Raw genomic sequence first — 18,847 nt, forward strand, 5'->3', positions numbered from 1 at the left:
CTCTCCTTTTCCCTCTCTCTTTCTCTTATTTCTTTATCCCTCTTTTTCTTTCTCTTTAATCTACTAGTCCGGCCACGACAGAATGTTTGTTCTACCGTGTGCCCCCCGAGGTAAAATGTCAAACACTGTAGCTTTCATATATTTTCAACCACCTAGCTAGAAAGACCTATTGTATTTTTCAATTTCGATTTGTGCTTCATTTCCTGTTTTATGTACATCCCTGGAGGTGAGGTTTATAGGGTAGGTTCTCTTAATGTTCACCAGTCCTGTCTGAGTATGTTTAGACACTTTTTGCTCCCAGTTCGACACAGGGTGGGGGGCCCTCTGGACCTGTTTTTTTACTTGTCAGATTACATTTAACACGCTATTTAGGGCCCAGTCACACAGCCGTTTGTGTCTGTATCGCGGGTAAAATTTTGCGTTTTTTTTTTGCCCGTTGTTGCCCGCGATGGAAAATGCGCAAAATTGGCCAACCCGCTGTTCATCGGTGGTATGCCCGCAAAACAGACGCCGGCGACTGTTCCGCTTCCTCATCGCGTCATTTTCTCGTGTGGACCACGGGTATAAAAGCTGCCGAGCCGACGTTATGCCGAGAAATGCATCCTTGCCGAGATTTGCATCTCCTCGCTACTACAACCACTTTTACCTCGTTTTATCTCACTTTTAGGGAATTTAATGGCGAACATATAACCAAAACCACTTCGTCTTGCATTTGTTGGGAATGTAATACAACTTAAACCATTCCGTCTTTGTATTTGTTGTGAATGTAATCGAACGGTAATGCACGCCGTATACAAATCACTTTTGAGCAAGTAACATGTTTATTTTGCCTTTTTCTATTCAAATCGCTCGTATTGAAACTGTTATGCACTCTACCCTAAAGCTTATTTCTGCATAATAAGCTTTAGGGTAGAGTGCATAACAGTTCTCAAAAGTGATTTATATACGGTGTGCATTACCGTTCGATTACGTTCACAACAAAAACAAAGACGGAATGGTTTATGTTGTATTACATTCCCAACAAATGCAAGACGAAGTGGATTTGGTTATATGTTCGCCATTACATTCCCTAAAAGTGAGATAAAACGAGGTAAAAGTGGTTGTAGTAGCGAGGGGATGCAAATCTCGGCAGGGATGCATTTCTCGGCATAACACCGGGCTGTAGAAATCAAGACACAGTCCCGTGAAGATCAAGATTTCAAGCTATGGCAACGAAGAAGCCAATATGTTATTATTGTAATCGTTTTTCATTTTTATTTTATTATCTTGTTATGAAATGAAAATAAATGTCAAGAAATAAAAATGGATTAAGACGAGGTCACTACCATGTCCACCCCTTGACGTCTCGAGCACAACTGACGTGTGCTCGGCAAATCGCGCTGTATATACGCTGAGAAAGGTGTTTGACCGTCACACGCGTAACACGCTACTTTCACGTAATAACACCGCGATACAGGCGCAGAACATGCTATGACCGTGCTCCACCCACGATTACCCGCTGAAATTTCGCGTCCTACCCATGTGTAACCACACCCTGGCAGAGCACGTCGTTCCGCGTCATTTTCGCGTCATTACCTCGTGTGCCGCCCGCGGTTAACGCGTAGTCTAAAGTTTTGAGCAGCGCAAAACTTTTTCGCGCGGCCAACCGCGTGTGAATTTCCGACCGCGTGTAAAGCACTGCTGTATCTCGTCTATATGGCAATCTCAAAGCGTCCAACATCGTCTGCTTCACGGGCAGAAATTTCTGGCCGTGATACAGCCTCGATACGCCCGTGAAAGGCTTGGTTACCGGGCCCTAAAGTTTTGAGCAGCGCAAAACTTTTTCGCGCTGCCAACCGCGTGTGAATTTCCGACCGCGTGTAAAGCACTGCTGTATCTCGTCTATATGGCGATCTCAAAGCGTCCAACATCGTCTGCTTCACGGGCAGAAATTTCTGGCCGTGATTCAGCCTCAATACGCCCGAGAAAGGCTTGGTGACCGGGCCCTAAAGTTTTGTGCAGCGCAAAACTTTGTCGCGCTGCCAACCGCGTGCGAATTTCCGACCGCGTGTAAAGCACTGCTGTATCTCGTCTATATGGCGATCTCAAAGCGTCCAACATCGTCTGCTTCACAGCCAGAAATTTCTGGCCGTGATTCAGACGCAAACTGCTGTGACCGGGCCCTTAGGAAGACAACAAGTCCAGGAAAGTGGTAAATTGTCAGGGTGGTCCGTTGGTTTGGATTGGGCTAGAGGGGAATTGTTTTAAAAGCCAGACATCACGAGTTTTATTTTTTTAATTTTTTGCACTCAAAATTTAATCAGTTTTAATATGTGTGTATTTTGATTACTTGTATTTGAGAGAAACTGTTTCATCAGAATTCTCATGAAACACTTTTGGGATAAGGAACACTTGGTAATAACCAGTGAATCCACTGTCTCAATTAACTTTTTGTTCTCTTAAGCTAAAAATCAATTTGTCATTAGAATTTCTGTTCATACCAAACTGATTAAAAGTTGACTTTTTATAATAAATGTCCATGGCGGCAATGCTCTTTCAGTTTGCCTGTGCAGAGACAATTATTTGTTGAGTTTTAAAATGCGCTATTTTGCAAACATTCTCTCATTGTTGATTGTTGTGTTGATGCCTAAAAGCATTTCGGTAATTCCTCACTATAATTACTAGTCCACAACTTATGCTTTGTCAGACTGTTGCAATTATGTCCAGAAATGACATTGGCCATGCTCAAAATACCAAATCTTCCTCATGGATAATTATTGTGACATAAAGTCTTCAAAGTACAAACTTTGGAAAAACAAGGCGAAATAATTTTCATGTTTTAAATAAAATACTTAAAAAAAAGCTTGTGCATATTGTTACAATTTTTATTTTTTGACTAGGAGCACTGAGTAAAAATGTTCATTTTATTGTTCACCACTGTCACCAGTTAGTATTGACAATAGCTTGGTTTCCAACATCTAAAATATGTTAATATCTTACTGTAATATTTATGAACCACTGATGTGTCCAACAGGTGTCTCTGAAATAGAGTTCAATCTTGTGCATACAACCAGAATAGGCATACCTCATACACTGGTGCCTTGAGTTGAATTTGTTTGTTCCACAACCACTCTTAACTCAAAACACAAGTAATGTACTTTGCAGTAGACCAGGATGTTTGCTTTTTTGCTGCACGTCAGAGACCAAACCACTCACCTATCTTTTGGAATTTTTTTCTACACTACTAGTTTTAAAAATAGTCCTGTTTTGTAAAAAAAAAAAGAGGCAAAAATGTAGCTGGAATTATTTTCACAAATTGCAAAAAAAAAAATTTTTATACACTATCAAAATTATCGTGCATGTGCATCTCTTAAATAAGTAATGTGCTGCTAATTCATGTGATCAGCATCAAACTCAGTCAGCTGTTCTCGCTCAGAGACTAATTTCTGTATAAGAAAAAGCAGCATAAAACCGAGGTCTGATAACCTTTGTAAGAACATGGTTCTAGTGTCTAAAAAACCTTTTTCAACTCTATGTAAAAGAGTTTTTGGGGGGTTATTTTTTTTACCCTTCTACAATATCAAACTCTTACTGTCTTGTGCATCTTGGCATTATGATAAAGACATTAGAGTTCCCTCACTACTTAGTGGTTCAGTTATTGTGGGCATACTATGCCATTAATTAATTGTGACTAATATGGGGCAATTTTAAAACATCAATTTATTTTGCGCGAGCCAATTTGTGGTTGACGTAGGACTTTTTAAATGAAAGGTAACTGTGAAACATTTCACGCTAGATGTCACTGTAACAAAGAGTCAAGTCTTAACATGAAAAGTTAGAAGGATAATTTATGAGTAAGTCAGAAGGTAACAAGTGGTGGGACCCCGGATCATAAGACACCGTATATATATGTACTAAACATGACCTACAGCAGTTGTCGGTAACCTTTTCTCTACCACGGACTGGTTTAATACCTGACAACATACTCGCGGCCCGGCCCAATATCATTGTAACAATGATAATAAAAAGGATAATAATAAGTGATATATTTGTTGAAAACCTGGATATATATAAACAACGAACCTCACCTTTACCTTCGTTTTCAGTTTGTTTTATGTTATTTGTTTTAGGTTAGGAGTGGAAAAAAACAAAACCCAAAAGCTTTTATTTTTTAAATGATTAGGAAACTGAATGGACTGATTGATGTTCCATATGCCATTATCTTTTTATTGAATGATTGGGCAGCAAGTCTGATATTTTCAGTGGAATTTTGAGCCACTGTGCCAGTATAATTGCAGAAATGCCTGTTGTCTTTTGTAATAACAAATGTCTGTGTTCGTAGTGCCATTTCATTTTGTTAGGCAAAAGACAACTAGCCTTTGGCAGCTGAACTGCAAAGCTGCCAACTTGGATTATTTATCCCCTTTGTCTCCAAATCAAATTGCATTTAGGTTAAGCCTCTTGTCCCTTTTCTCTCTTAGCACTGATCTTCCTCTGCAAGCTGCCATTATTGAATGAAGCATGCTGTTCATTCAAGGCATAGTTGTCTTTTCAGTCTCAAATCTAAGAAGGTTCTATTACTTTAGCAGTTGAGTGATTGTTGGGTCATACATGATCTCTTTTGAAGTGTTTTAAAAGGGCCCAACATGCTCTCGTCGAAACTGCTTTTTCCAAAGCTCTCCTGCACGCTTCACCATCTTTGCAATAGCGGCCCGGTTTGTGAGACACACCAGCATTCCTTTTGCAGCGCACTTGAGCCCAGAGCTACATTTAACATTTGCCCCAGGCTTCATGTTACAAAACGTCACCTCTCAACTGCCCATGGCAGACTTTATTCAATGTATGCATTAGTTCAAACAAAATAACCTTTACTCACAGCCATTGCTGGAATCTAACAGAATACATCTAAAGATGTTTCCATTTAGTTTGCATTGGACACTATAAGATTGCCCTGTATTCCACTGTCAGCAAGGAAACATACGCTACTTAATTTTCAAAGCAATCAATTGTTGAGAGATGACACGTTGCTACATTAAGAATCATTTTTTGTCACTTTTTTTTCCACATATGTTGCACTATACAATTTTTTTCGACTGCTAGCACCTCACCTCAAATAGCCTCATTTGCTCTGGGGCATCTGTCCAGATGGTTGGAAAGCGTGAGCAAGGGGTGGGAGGAAGCAATAGGGGGTTGGGTGGCGTAAAGCAGGTCATTGGCTGGCCAAGCTCCGACTCCAAGAGCTTTAGGGCGGGTCTGCAGTTCAGAGGGTTGCAGGCCAATCGAGTGCAATAAGGTTGCGCTGTCAGAATACTGGGATTTACAGGCTGTACATACTGCGTTTGATCTGTTCTTGTTTAAGAGTCCAAACATACTGGATTACGATGACCCTTCAATATAGTCCAAATAAAAACATGACAATGGGATTGCAGTCTACTTTTACTCTGAACAGTCTTTGTACGGGTAATGTTTTCAAAGATTGAGAAGTGCTTGGATTTTGAAGTGCTTATAATGCCTGAAATTGTTCCCATGTTTCTCAAAATGTATGCTTAAAGATAATTCTGACTTTGCTCTTGCATTTATTATTCCCTCATGATCAATGGCAGCAGGCATTAGTTTGTATGGCATTGTCCTTCAAAACGGCATACCCTCTGGGTTGCGCCCGAGACGAAAGGTGCATGCTACACCTAAACAGGGCACCACTAAATGTGTACTATTGCAAGGATTGTGTATCAGTTATGACCATTTATTATGGGCCATGCAAAAAAATAAGTGGTAAATTGTAATTGGAAGGACTTCCTGCAACTGAAAATGTAAACTAAATATTGCTGTCATTTCAGCCCAACACCTATATGGGGAGAGATTTGTCTCAAAAACAAATATATTCGCGATTTACTCAGGCAATATTCGAAATCATATATGTAAATATATTTGTGGATCTGCCAAACACAATTCACACTGGAATTGTTCTGTTAAAGGTACTGGAAAATTGTTTTTGAAAGTCCTTAAAAAGTGCCTGAATTTGGCCATGAAAAAGATGTATGAACCCTGTCTAAATAAAACGTTTTATAATTAAAGAGTGATAGATGTCCTGTTTTTGATTTGTGATATGCTTTGTCAAAAACATAGTAATTACTATGGCTTTTGGGAGAATAAGTGTCCATGAAAATGCGCGGATAGAGGGATGAATGGAAGGTGCGGTAATTGCTCATTATACTTATGATCTGATACGTTTCCTGAATACAGAATGCATTTTTTTGCAAGTCACGCCTACATTGTTTCCAGAAAAATAACTTTTAAGAAATCGTACACAGTTCAAGGATGACATTAGCCCATTTTTGCTTCGTAAATGCTAGGATTTTGCGGTATTACAGCATCAAAGTATTGGTATTTGATAGTTTGGTATCATTACAAGTATTGTTGCAATATTATGTTGTGGGGCGGTCAAAAAGTTGAGTAACCTTATAACTGTTTGCTTTCCACAACTGGTTTAATACGCTGTTGAAATGCAGGTCAATGTAATGATTCATTATATGTCCATGCTGCTGATCAGTCCGACAGGGGGGGTGTCACTCACTTTGCATTATGGCTCACCTAATTGATCTTGCATCAGTCAGATTGCTGTTTTATTGGCAACATCAGGACAAATCTGGGAACTCTGAAAGCTGCAATGCTTGCACTGCATATAATGATTGTTTTTATGAAAAACTCTCCAGGTGTATTTAGGACAATTTTTGTGTGTGTATTTGCTCCAACCTTTACAAGTATCAATATTGTCTCTGGGTAGTAAGCTGCAGGAATGCACTCAATGAAATGCATCCATAGTTCTACCTATGGGCAACTTGGACTCACTAAATCAACCTAACAAGCATGTTTTTTTAACTTAGTCGGAAACTGCAGAGAAAACCCATTGAGAGCATGAGAAAAGCACTTTCTAACAAATCGTGTATCGTAGGCTATCTGCTGCCATCCCTATCAGTAGGGTCGCGAGGGTGCTGGAGCCTATTCCAGCTATCTATAGGCAGTGGGCATTGGACACCCTGAACTGGTTGCCAGCCAGTTGCATAGCACTTAGAGACAGACAACTCACTTGCTCATTCACACCTAGGGACATGTCTTTGGGATGTGGTAGGAAACCAAAGTGCCCGAATGAGACATACACAATCCCGGGGAACGCATGCAAACTCCACACATGAAGGCTCGTAGCAGGATTTGAACCTAGTACCTTAGAACCTTGTTGCGGACGCGCTAACCATTTAGCTGCCGTAATTGACACATTATAAAAACTACGATCGCAACACTCGTTCTATCGGAAGCGCAGTGCTGAGAAGCATTGAAAAATCTGCGCTCGGATTCTGCAAGAGAGTCGGAATTAGTCACAACACTTATGTTGGCTGCATCCGTGTGTGGGTCGCTGTACGTAACGACATTTACTCGACATTTCAGTACAGGGTGATCACATAAGGGGGTGATGAGAAATAAGAGGCTCATTACGGATGTAAAAAATAATCGCAAATAATACTAATATTTGCGATAGCCCTGTGCTTCAGAGGGTCCCCATATGGTTTCTTATCCAATCAGAAGGCGCGGGATAGGTGGCGTCAAAGACACAGGTAGGGGAGGAAAAAAAGGCTCGGCTCGGCTGTTGCTCTACATTGTGCTGAATATTGGCTATATCAGCTTCATTATATCGTGATACCTAAATCGGTGCCGACAATAGGTCGACCTCTATTGGGTACTGAACTTTAATCAAAACATCGAATTGTTCTGACTTTATCAATTATGTGTACATATAATTATCGATTGGTTCATCGGTAAAAGCATTAGGCCCTGGCCTCTCTGCCTTGATTTTGCATGTCCTTCTTGTGCCTGTGTATTTTTTTGATGCAGAGTGTGCTTTCCTCTCAGATCCCCAAAACATGTTTTCTACTCTTTGTGCGCCGTGCGATTGTGTGTCAATCAGTTTGCTATTTGCCTACTCTGCCAGGAATGGGAAACTTTTGCATTTTAACCGGTTCTTTTTCGTATTCTTGTTACTTATAAGTATATACTGTTTTCAATTATTTTTGTCTGTTGTTTGTGGCTACAATTGGTAATATGCTCAAGAAAAAAAATCCTTTGGGCAACAATTGTTTGACAACAAATCAATCATCAAATAATATTGTATTGTAATAATGTACATGTATGCATAAAATGTTGCAAACAATCCTTGAATATGCTTAAATTTTAATGATAATTTTAAGGATTGAGAAGTGCCTGAATTTTGAACAAAGCGCTTGTAAATGCCTGGTATTGTTGCCATGTTTCTCAACAGGTATGCTTAAAAATGACAGACACTGCTCTTCGGTGGCCCCGTTTTGCTATTGCATTTGTTCTGCCCTCGTGATTAACGGCAACCCATTAGTTTTTACGGCATTGTCCTATGAAACATTATCGCCCCTTGCGGGACAATGAGGACAGGTCCATGCTAAGCCCAAACAGGCCACTATGACATTTGTATTAGTACAAGGTTTATATATATCAACGATGGATATTCATTATAAGACATGCAAGAAATGAAGGTAGCGTTTCCCTGTGGTAAATTGGAATGGAGGAACTTCCGAACCTGAAAATATAAGCTATATATTACTCATTTACTCATTTATACCAAACACCTATATAGGAAAATATTTGTTTCAAAATGAATATAGTCGTGATTTCCTCAACATCTAAAAATCATATGTATTGATAAATGCACACACAAGATTAAAAAAAATTATATATATATATATATATATATATATATATATATATATACAGGACTGTCTCAGAAAATTAGAATATTGTGATAAAGTTCTTTATTTTCTTTAATGCAATAAAAAAAACAAAAATGTCATACATTCTGGATTCATTACACATCAACTGAACTATTTCAAGCCTTTTATTATTTTAATATTGCTGAATTTGGCTTACAGCTTAAGAAAACTCAAAAATCCTATCTCAAAATATTAGAATACTTCCTCAGACCAAGTAAAAAAATAATTTTATAACAGCAAAACTAAATCGAACATTTAAAAATGTCCATTGATGCACTCAGTACTTGGTTGGGAATCCTTTTGCACGGATTACTGCATCAATCCGGCGTGGCATGGAGGCAATCAGCCTGTAGCATTGCTGAGGTGTTATTGATGCCCAGGATGCTTCGATAGTGGCCTTCAGCTCATTTGCATTTGTAGGACTGGTGTCTTTCATCTTCTTCTTAACTATACCCCACAAATTCTCGATGGGGTTCAGGTCAGGGGAATTAGCAGGCCAATCAGTTTTTTTCAGCTGTAAGCCAAAATCAGCAATATTTAAATAATAAAAGGCTTGAAATAGTTCAGTTGACGTGTAATGAATCCAGAATGTATGACATTTTTGTTTTTTTAATTGCATTACAGAAAATAAAGAACTTTATCACAATATTCTAATTTTCTGAGACAGTCCTGTATATATGTATAAAAAACACTTATGTAAATCGCAGATATCTTTGTGGCTCTGCAAAATACTTGGTTCACACTGGATTTTTTGGGGGGTCTTATGGTCGTGAAGAAATTGGATTATTGGCTTTGAAATACCTTCAAATAGCATATATTTATACTTGATGCACATTCATTTATAAATACATATCATTATTTTTTTAATATATTGTATCTTTATTTACCTTGAAATTTTATAGGACACAAAATGAGCGCATATATTTACCAATGATAACTGAAGGTCACTGCCGTATGGACCTTTCAGAGACAAAAATATATCTAGCGGTAAGCAGATAAAAGGTTGAGTGAGCCAGCAAACCAATTTCCGCCCAGTTTTAAGCATTGTGGAACGATTTTCCATTTTGAAAGAATGTCAAAAGAAAGCAGGTAGGTTTTAAACAGACACGTGTTGACGTTTGCCCACAATTCTGGGTCCACAGATTCTAATAAACTGAAGAGGTACTGTAACTATTGATGGTGACATTTGTCATGAACCGCAACACACCATAGTCTCTTTACAGTGGTCTTCTTTAACTGTCTTGTTTTTCTCTACTCGGGGATTCATATATAGACTCAGTTTACATGCTTTAAATTCATAGGCCACGGGCCAAATGTGGCCCCCCACATCATTTTATATGACCCGCGAAACAATGCTGAGAGAAGCATAAGAGAACAATGTGACAAACAATAACTTGCAGTTTTAAGCCTGTCCACTGGGTGTCACTAAACCCAGGCACCGCTCGCAAATCACAAAGAACATTTAGGGAACCCATTCAGTCGTTATTTTACTTAGAACAAGTCACGGACGAGCTGTTCAAGGCAATACAACAAAAAAAAAGCACTTTGGTGTCTTTGCATAAGATTAAAGAAGCTTTAGCTTTTTTTCTGTAATATACATTGATTCGACAAGTTTCTATATTGAGAAAAACATTTTCTTAAAAATTAAAAGTCAAAAAACTTTAAACATTAAATCATTCATTCATTCATTATCAGCACCGCTTATCCTCAGTAGGGTCGCGGGCAGTGGACAGGGGAGACCCTGAACTGGTTGCCAGCCAGTCGCAGGGCACACAGAGACAACTCACTTGCTCATTCACACCTAGGGACATTCCCGACTTAGTTGTATTCTTCATGCCTAGGTGATATCTCAATGGTCTACAACAAGAATTCTCTGTTCTCCTCCCAAGATAGTTCATATAAAAAGGCTAAGCGTGAACTATGTTTTTTTTTTTTTTCATCACACCTTTCTAACCTGAGTGACTAAGAATCGTACAGGTCACGCTAAAATTAACACACACTGCCTCCCATTAAAAAAAACAAAAAAAAACAAAAAAAACTAAACTCTTTTTGGGGAGAGGGGCTACTATTAAACAAGATGGGTTCAGGTCTGGGTCCAAGATCTTACCTCTAGAACAGAGGTATAGATCCTTATTAACGTTATCCACTTTGAGTTGGTGCTGCGAACGACCACATGGCTTCATCCAAAGAAGACACTTGTCCCAATTTAAATATGGCCCTCGAAAGGTTAAAAAATGCACACCATCGCCCAGCTTCTGTCAATACCTCAAATCAGATTTGCATGTACCCCATGCACACCGTTTGACCGTTTTGAAGTTTAAAATGCAAGAAAAAACACAAAAAACAAACGGAAACTGACAAACTGCAATATATTTTTATGAAAGAGATAACACATTGTCCGAATCTGAGGGTTTGTCATGCGTACTGTGATTGGGTCATCACCTTTAGGTTGGGGCTTAGTCATAGGTCAATTCTTTACAGACGGCCAACTCATCGACCACTGCATGTTCATCTCACAGTTTTGACATTAAGTACACACGAAATACTGGCATTAGATTAAATATGGTTTTCACTAGGAGGAATACTGTAGGTGGCTGAAAGCTCACTTGAATTCTTTTTTTGTTTTTGTTTACCATATAGCAGTGGTTCTCAAACTTTCTTCAGTAATGTACCCCCTTAGAAGTACCGTAAATTCCGGACTATAAGCCGCTACTTTTTTCCCTAACTTTCAACCCTGCGCCTTATTCAGTGATGCGGCCAGTTGCTACCATTAACTGCCCTGTCAAAGCTATATTATTATTATTAAAGCTTTAAAAAATCTCTCTCGGTGTACCGTCATTCTTTGTAAATATGTGTAACCCATGTATAATATGTATTTGCAACTGTATATTTTTGTAATGTATTTATTTGTATTTATTTTAGACACTTATTCTGATATGTTTTGCACGGATGAACGAAAAATGAGGGGCGGATCAAACGCGGGGTGCCGAGTTTAAGTGGGGACCGCTAAAGATGAGGGACAGACAAGGAAAGAAGAGGGGGTAAGAAGTTGGTTAAAGAAAAAGGAGTTGCGTGAGTAAATGTGTTCATCTGATATATTTTTCCCACCCTTACCTTTGGAAGTATACACTTTTTTCCTTGGATTACTTTCAACGGGACCCGGACTCTGCAGGTCTGCATCAAACCTTAAGTACCGGTATCATTTTCCGTTCATTTTGCCGGCTGTGATTTTTGGACTTTAATGAAGGACATTTAGTTTAAATCGCGGGACTTGAAGTCGGGTTTGGGTTAATTTTGTGTTTGTGTTACATGTTTAAATGTGGGCGCATGCGGCTTATATACATGTGCAGCTTGTGTATGTACAAAATCGGTTTACCTCTTAAAATGTGGTGGGTGCAGCTTATAATCAGGTGCGCTTTATAGTCCGGAATTTACGGTATATTTTTAATCAAGTACCACCTGACACGGGCAAACCATTTTTGTAAGAAAAAGGAGGTACAGTGCTATAAAGTTAGATTTAATCAAGCTAAATGACAGTGAACCTGACAAAAACATCCATATGGCAAACCCTTCATGTACAAACAAAAAGGAAAAACGGAGGACGTTGACCACCAGAAGGCTTAAAACCAGTCAAAACTCAAGTGTGCAAATTGCTGCTAATAATAAATAAAATAAAAAATATATACATAAATAACAAAAATCTCTTCACAGATGTAAACCTATAACCAATTTATAAATCAATAATATTTAGTTTACAAAACTATTAACTTCAAGATTTATCTATATATATATATATATATATATCCCTAGTGGGAGGTGGCTAGAGTCATTTCTGGCTCTTTTTGGGAGATTGATTCAGAGGAGGGGATTCTCAGCGCCCTCGGTTGGGAGTCATTAGGTGACCAAACCCCCCAATTCCAACTCCTAATGCTGAACGCCAAGCAGGGAGGCAACGAGTACCAATGTTGAAGTCTTAGGTATGACTCGGCCGAGGCTTGAACCACAACCTCCCAGTCTTGGCGCGGGCGCCATACCCCCAAGGCCACCGAGCTGGTTTCAACTTCAAGATTTACTCACAAATAATCATAAATGTGAAGTCTTTTAGGAAAAAAAAGATCACATGTGAATCACTTTGCATTGAACATTTGATTTGAACAGGCGGTGATTTATGAACAGGGGAAAAATGTACTCAATACATTTCAATGAGAAATAAGAGCTTGCACCTCACTGTGGATCTTAGTCATTCTTGGTGGCAAGGAAGAAACTGCAGTGATCAAGCTCTTCTCCAGGCACAATCTAGTTTTTCCAGCTTTGTTTTGATCAGCATCATTGCTGAGAAGGAGGCCTCACATAAATATGTGGATGCAAACGGTAAATCCCATTAAAACGTATTCTTCCGTGTACTTTCTGGACTTCGTCGCCTGTCGCCTCCGACTGTAAAACAATTGTGCGCGGCACTTACCTTGCGCCAATCGGCTGAGATACTTACCCGAAACTTTTCAACTGTTCGAGATAAAGTCTTAGTCCAGAATTCTGCTATAGTAGGAATCTGAATCAATCTCGTAGTCGTGACGACGTGAGCAACACAAAAACTCCCGCCATGCGATAACCCGGAACCCGGAATAGGATGAGCCTACTGATTTAAATATTTTGAAAAGCTTTATGTACCCCCTGCAGTACCTCCACGCACCCCCAGGGTTATGCGTACCCCCATTTGAGAACCAGTGCCTTATAGAATATTGCAGCAGGACTCGAACACCTCTCAGCTGGGCTTAAAATGTGCGCGTCACATACCACCATTACACTTTGAATGTGGCATGCTAATGGCAAACAACAAAGGTGACAAAGTGTCAGAAATATTCTTGTATCCAATTCAACATTTGGATAAGGGACTTGCTTGAGGGTTGTGTTCTAAAAGTTCAACTTGGATTTTGTTTGTTTTCAAACTCTGGCACAGAATTTAGCTCTGAGTTGATCAGGATTCCTCTGTTGCTGCATTTTGTACAGCATTAGTCCGGCTGTTTCTTACTAGTAGTAGTCTCATCCACACCCCAACTCAAGTCAACTCGTTTTGGCCTGTTTGGAATGTTGTCGCAATTTTCCTGGTTTACTTTAGATCAGTCAGTCTATAATTTGCAGGTCATTTTTCTCAGATAAAATAAAATAGTTTTTTCGAGTCAGAATTTAATTAATGTTTTTACGTAGAGCCTTCAGTAGTGTCTTAAAAGTCATGTATCTCTGTGTTTCCACTCTTGATTCATCTGCATTTACCAAGGGTCAGGAACCGTTTTTGACACAAAGAACCATGAAAGCAAAATCTTTAGAGCCATACCATATACTTTAAGACAAAATTCTATTAAACTGCAAAACTGGTTCTCCAGACAAAAGCTAATTCTTCAACGGATTTAATTTCACTTTGTGACTGTTTAAAGATTTGATAAAATCTATGAAATAATGATTATGCCAGAGCCTGTGTCCTATACCAACTAATTAACCACTTAAAATGCTTCTACCTCCTGCAGTTCAGTGCCAGACGTTTCTCTCAAATGGGAAGTGCCGGTGCCAGCCAATTTTTACCTTTTACTTACATAAAATTTAGCTCCGTAGCTCTAATAGGCAGGGGATACACCAAAAGAAAGCTTGAACCCTCATCTTCCACGGTTTTTTGAATATATGTTTTAGATACCTAAAATATCTAAACAATGTTTTTAATAAACACAGGGCACTTGGCTCATAAAATGACATTTTATTGCAAGAACACTGAATCTGTGCATGCACGATGCATGAACTTTTCAGCCCCCAATAATTCAGGTTGTCATGGACATGACGCAGGTGTACGAAACACCATCCCTCTCTATTTCGGCAATTAAAAAGGCACCTGTCTTCTTTTTTTTAAGGAATAAACCTTTGATTGGATACAGGTCCCGTTTGTAAAAAAAATGAAAATAAATCTGATTTTCCTGCAGTATCAACTTAGCCTGATTTGGTACAATATTGAAGATGCAGACGCTGCCCTACTTACGAACGAGATTCCGGACGAAGTCTCTTCGGTGCTATACTTTATATGGAATGTATGTTTAAGGTTTATATGATTATGTTTCAGGCTTGTATAAGTAACCTGTGTTGTTTTATACTAAAAAATAAACATTTGAAATGAATAATGTGAAATAATATGCTCTATCAAGATAGAGGTTCAACTTACTTTTGGAAGATGAGCTTCATGAGGTCCTCCTCAGTGGTAGAGAGTGGACAAAAAAACAAGCTAGCCAACCATTTCTCAACTGCATCAACCTTTCTTATTCCACTTTCATTAGAAACGGCTCGCCTCTTCTTTACAATTTGCAATGACCGTATTGAATGGATGCATGAGATATTAAAAAATACAAATGTCAAAGTTCTAAGTGCGCTAGAGATACATTACAGTATACGTAGTATGTTTACACATGAACTAGGAAGAGGAAGCGGATTTATTCTTTGGGTGGTTGCTGGATGACCTCTTACAGCGAGATCACACGCTGGTAGCAGCGGAAAGAAGCCCTACAGTAATGTCCGGTACTCTGAAAAAGGTGCACACAATACAAAATCCAACTTACCGCAATGTCCGGATATTTTCCGACATCCCGAAAAAAATTATTGCATCTACCATTTTTCGTGAGTTTAATGGACGTAAGTAGGAGAGCGTCTGAATGCATGAACTGAATCAAGAGGGAATATTCAGTAATCCCTCGGTTATCGCGGTTAATGGGGGACCAAGACCACCCGCGAAAACTGAATATCTGCGAAGTAGCGGTGCCCCTTCAAAATGCTTAAAAAAACGTATACAGGTATACAGTATATCCCCTCTGTATGCAGTACACCATATAGAATATGGGTAGAGAGAGAGAGAGAGAGAGAAATTCATGTTATAACAAAAAAAAAAAACCACTGTAAAATATGTTGTATGTCGGAATAGGACTGCGGCGAAACCACTACGAACCATTCAGTATGATTGTATGAGCCGCTCTCAACCACGTGCAGCAATCGCAGTTTATTTTGCTTGTTAACACTACTGGTTGCATATTGAAAATAAAAACAGTGAAAATGTGATATTTGATGAGTGTTTGTAAAGTGTTTTGGGAAACAACAGTTAAAAAATGGGTCTGTGTTCATTTTAATAAAAGTGAAAAAGCTACCTTCTGACAATATCAACATACTTAAGCTAGCGGCATTGAACGGCTTTTACAACAAATACATGAAACCACACACAATTAGCCGTGTTTAGGTAGTACAAACAACCGCTCGCTTTTGGTGTAATAAAGTCAAACTTGAGATGAAATGTGACAGAAGAGAATATACTTTCGTCGCGTCGCCGACTTCCTACATGATAAACTGAGTGCTACATAAGAAGGGGGTGAGGTGGGAGGAGTTGAAGGAGAGGGGCTGAGCGAAGCGGTAACTCACCATGACCAAGCATTGTGTCAGGGCCTCCCCCCCTTAACAATAAGAGTCCACACCGTGTCCTCAGTTGCCATAAGCTCACGCTCAATGGCGTCAAGTCAATAAATCCTTTTATTGAGAAGGTAAGGTATATTTTTTAGACTCGCAAAGCTCTGAACCCGCAAAAGTGGAACTGCGAACTAGCGACGTTCCACTGTATATATTTTTTCAGAGAAATAATTAACCCAGCATTATTAAATGAAGGACAACCTTACTTAGTCGACAACAAAAGAGTTAAGCGGAGAATCGGAAATATGCCGTGGCACGTCTTCGGCAAGACTGAACTCGTCAAGGGACAATGTGCATGTCTAAAGGAAAAGCAATTACATCAAACTGTTTCTAAAAATCACACACAAACAATACAATCAAAAACGTATGAAATACCATATCTTATGAGTTGATGGGTCTGCTTGTTCCTTGCTCCATGTGTTTATGTTGCTTTGGCATTTAGGATAATGTTCTTTTTAATTCCAAACCAATTTCAATCAGATTTAACGATTTAAACAAAATGTAAACCAGTTCGATATTCAGTCCGTACCTCCTTTTTTAGGTAGGCAAGAATTTAGTATTATTTTTGTGACCTAATTTGTGATATGGTATTCTGCTGTAGACAGCTGATTTGATAGCTATCAGACTTGATAATAGTTATCAGCTGATGAGCTGTAGCTATGTTGAAACCAGGAAGTCATGTGAAACTGGCAAGACCTTGGCTATGGAGGACCAGTTTCCTATTCCTTTATGAAAATGAAAAATCCCTTATTGTACACCTGGGCACAGTTGCAAAAAATGACAGGATTCCGAGAATGTTTACGCTTGCCGCACTTACACCAGTCGACAGAGTTTATACATATTTTCTTCAGAGATAATTGTCGCTGATTTAAATCTATTTAAAAAAAACATCAGTCAAAAGCTGAAATTTAACTGACATTCACAGTCACAGTATGGTTAATGTGGACCAAGAGCTAGATTAAATTTGGATATGTTTCCAGTCGGGAATAATTGGAGCTGTTGATGAAGTTTGCAAGTTTGTTTTTTAAATGAAAGCAACCCCACTGCAGGCTTGTTTGTCCCAGTCATCAGATCTTTCCGGCCAAAGTCATTTCTCTAGTCATGGGACACTAGTCTTCCTGAATGGTTTGACTTTTTGCATGTTTGCTCTAAGATGCAAACCAGGAGCACGCCGCAGTGTGTTTAATAACGATCAACAACGCAAAAACCACAAATATCCCCACGCACTCATTGCACGCCTTCTGCGGACAGTTTCTGACTGTAATGTACCACTTTTTGAAAACAACAAGTGTGTCTGTTGATGGTAAATCAACCACAAAAGCAACCACGGCTCCATTCCATGTAATACCAAGTTCATCATAACGAGTTGTTTCTATTTTTCAAATGACTGGCTTGTTTTCCGTGTAGTGTTTTAGTGATAAGCTCATTCAGGCCATAGCGCTTTAAACCAGAGCTTCACAGAAAGATTGAGAATAAAAAGTTAGAATTACATTTTAGTATTGAATTGAATTAACGTAATCTTTTATCAAATGGTTGCACGCAGAAAATTAAGTAGATAAAAAGTCTATGCTGTCTATTTAAATAAATAATTATGACTTGAAGTAATTTTATTTTGGGCAACCAAATGACAAACTTAAGTAAACATTAAGGGAAAACAAAATGATGAGCACTATGGAACCCAAAAAGAAGGAAATGAATGAATGAATGAATAACTTGGATAGTTGGAAACTATGGATTTTTATATATATATATATATATATATATATATATATATATATATATATATATGTATGTATGTGTATGCATGTATGTATGTATGTATGTATGTATGTATGTATGTATGTGTGTGTATGAATAATTTTGAAATCATTTTAATATCATAACCCCATTAGAGACCTTGACAATCGAAAATTGTCACCGATCATCCCTAATCCGCACAAATTCATTCTTAACACCTAAAAAAATGAATGATATGTGGTAGTGAGTTTGTCATAAACCTCTCTGTCCACCTGTATTTTTTATTTTATTTTTTCTTCCTGAAAGGACAGAACAATGCAGACACTTAAAGTTTTCTCTCTCGCCAATGAGCTACCTCGCTCTCTTGACATGGCCCGTACAATGGCCTTCTACTGTGTATACAAAATTTTGCATTTTATGGAGGTGTTGGGTAATGGGTTTGCTTTTAAATGTTTCTGAGCCTAAAAGGATAGAGACGCTTGATAAGGAGCGAGTGGTGTGGTGTTGACTTGGTGTCTGCGAGAAACTAGTTTTTCTCTGCATTTTTTTTTTATATAGCGCTTTTCAAGTCAAGACTTCCCAAAGTGCTTTACATTGTGCTTCACATTTCCCAATAGCGGCCGTGCAGCCATGTAATGCGCTAACCTGCTTATTGGGGGTTTTAGGGGTTCAGTGTCTTACCCAAGGACACTTCGACATGTAACACGGAGGAGCCGGGAATCGAACCTGCAATCTCCTGAGCCCAAGAGATCGCAGGAGCCACTGCCGTTTTGAATACAAAAACAGGAGAAACAAGTCAAGACAAATTATACAACTCACAAGTACAGTATGTAGCATATCCTCAGAGAACAGAT

At 38.8% G+C, this 18,847-nt stretch overlaps 1 protein-coding gene across 3 annotated transcripts in view; it reads left to right on the forward strand.

The window, feature by feature from the left end:
* stat5a (signal transducer and activator of transcription 5a) overlaps window positions 1-18,847 on the forward strand; it is a 192,627-nt gene that overhangs the window by 135,586 nt on the left and 38,194 nt on the right. The window lies entirely within an intron of this gene.

This window comes from Urocampus carinirostris, chromosome 1 (assembly GCF_059441175.1).
Source record: "Urocampus carinirostris isolate Australia breed hairy pipefish chromosome 1, RoL_Ucar_1.0, whole genome shotgun sequence".
NCBI classification, from domain to species: domain Eukaryota; kingdom Metazoa; phylum Chordata; class Actinopteri; order Syngnathiformes; family Syngnathidae; genus Urocampus; species Urocampus carinirostris.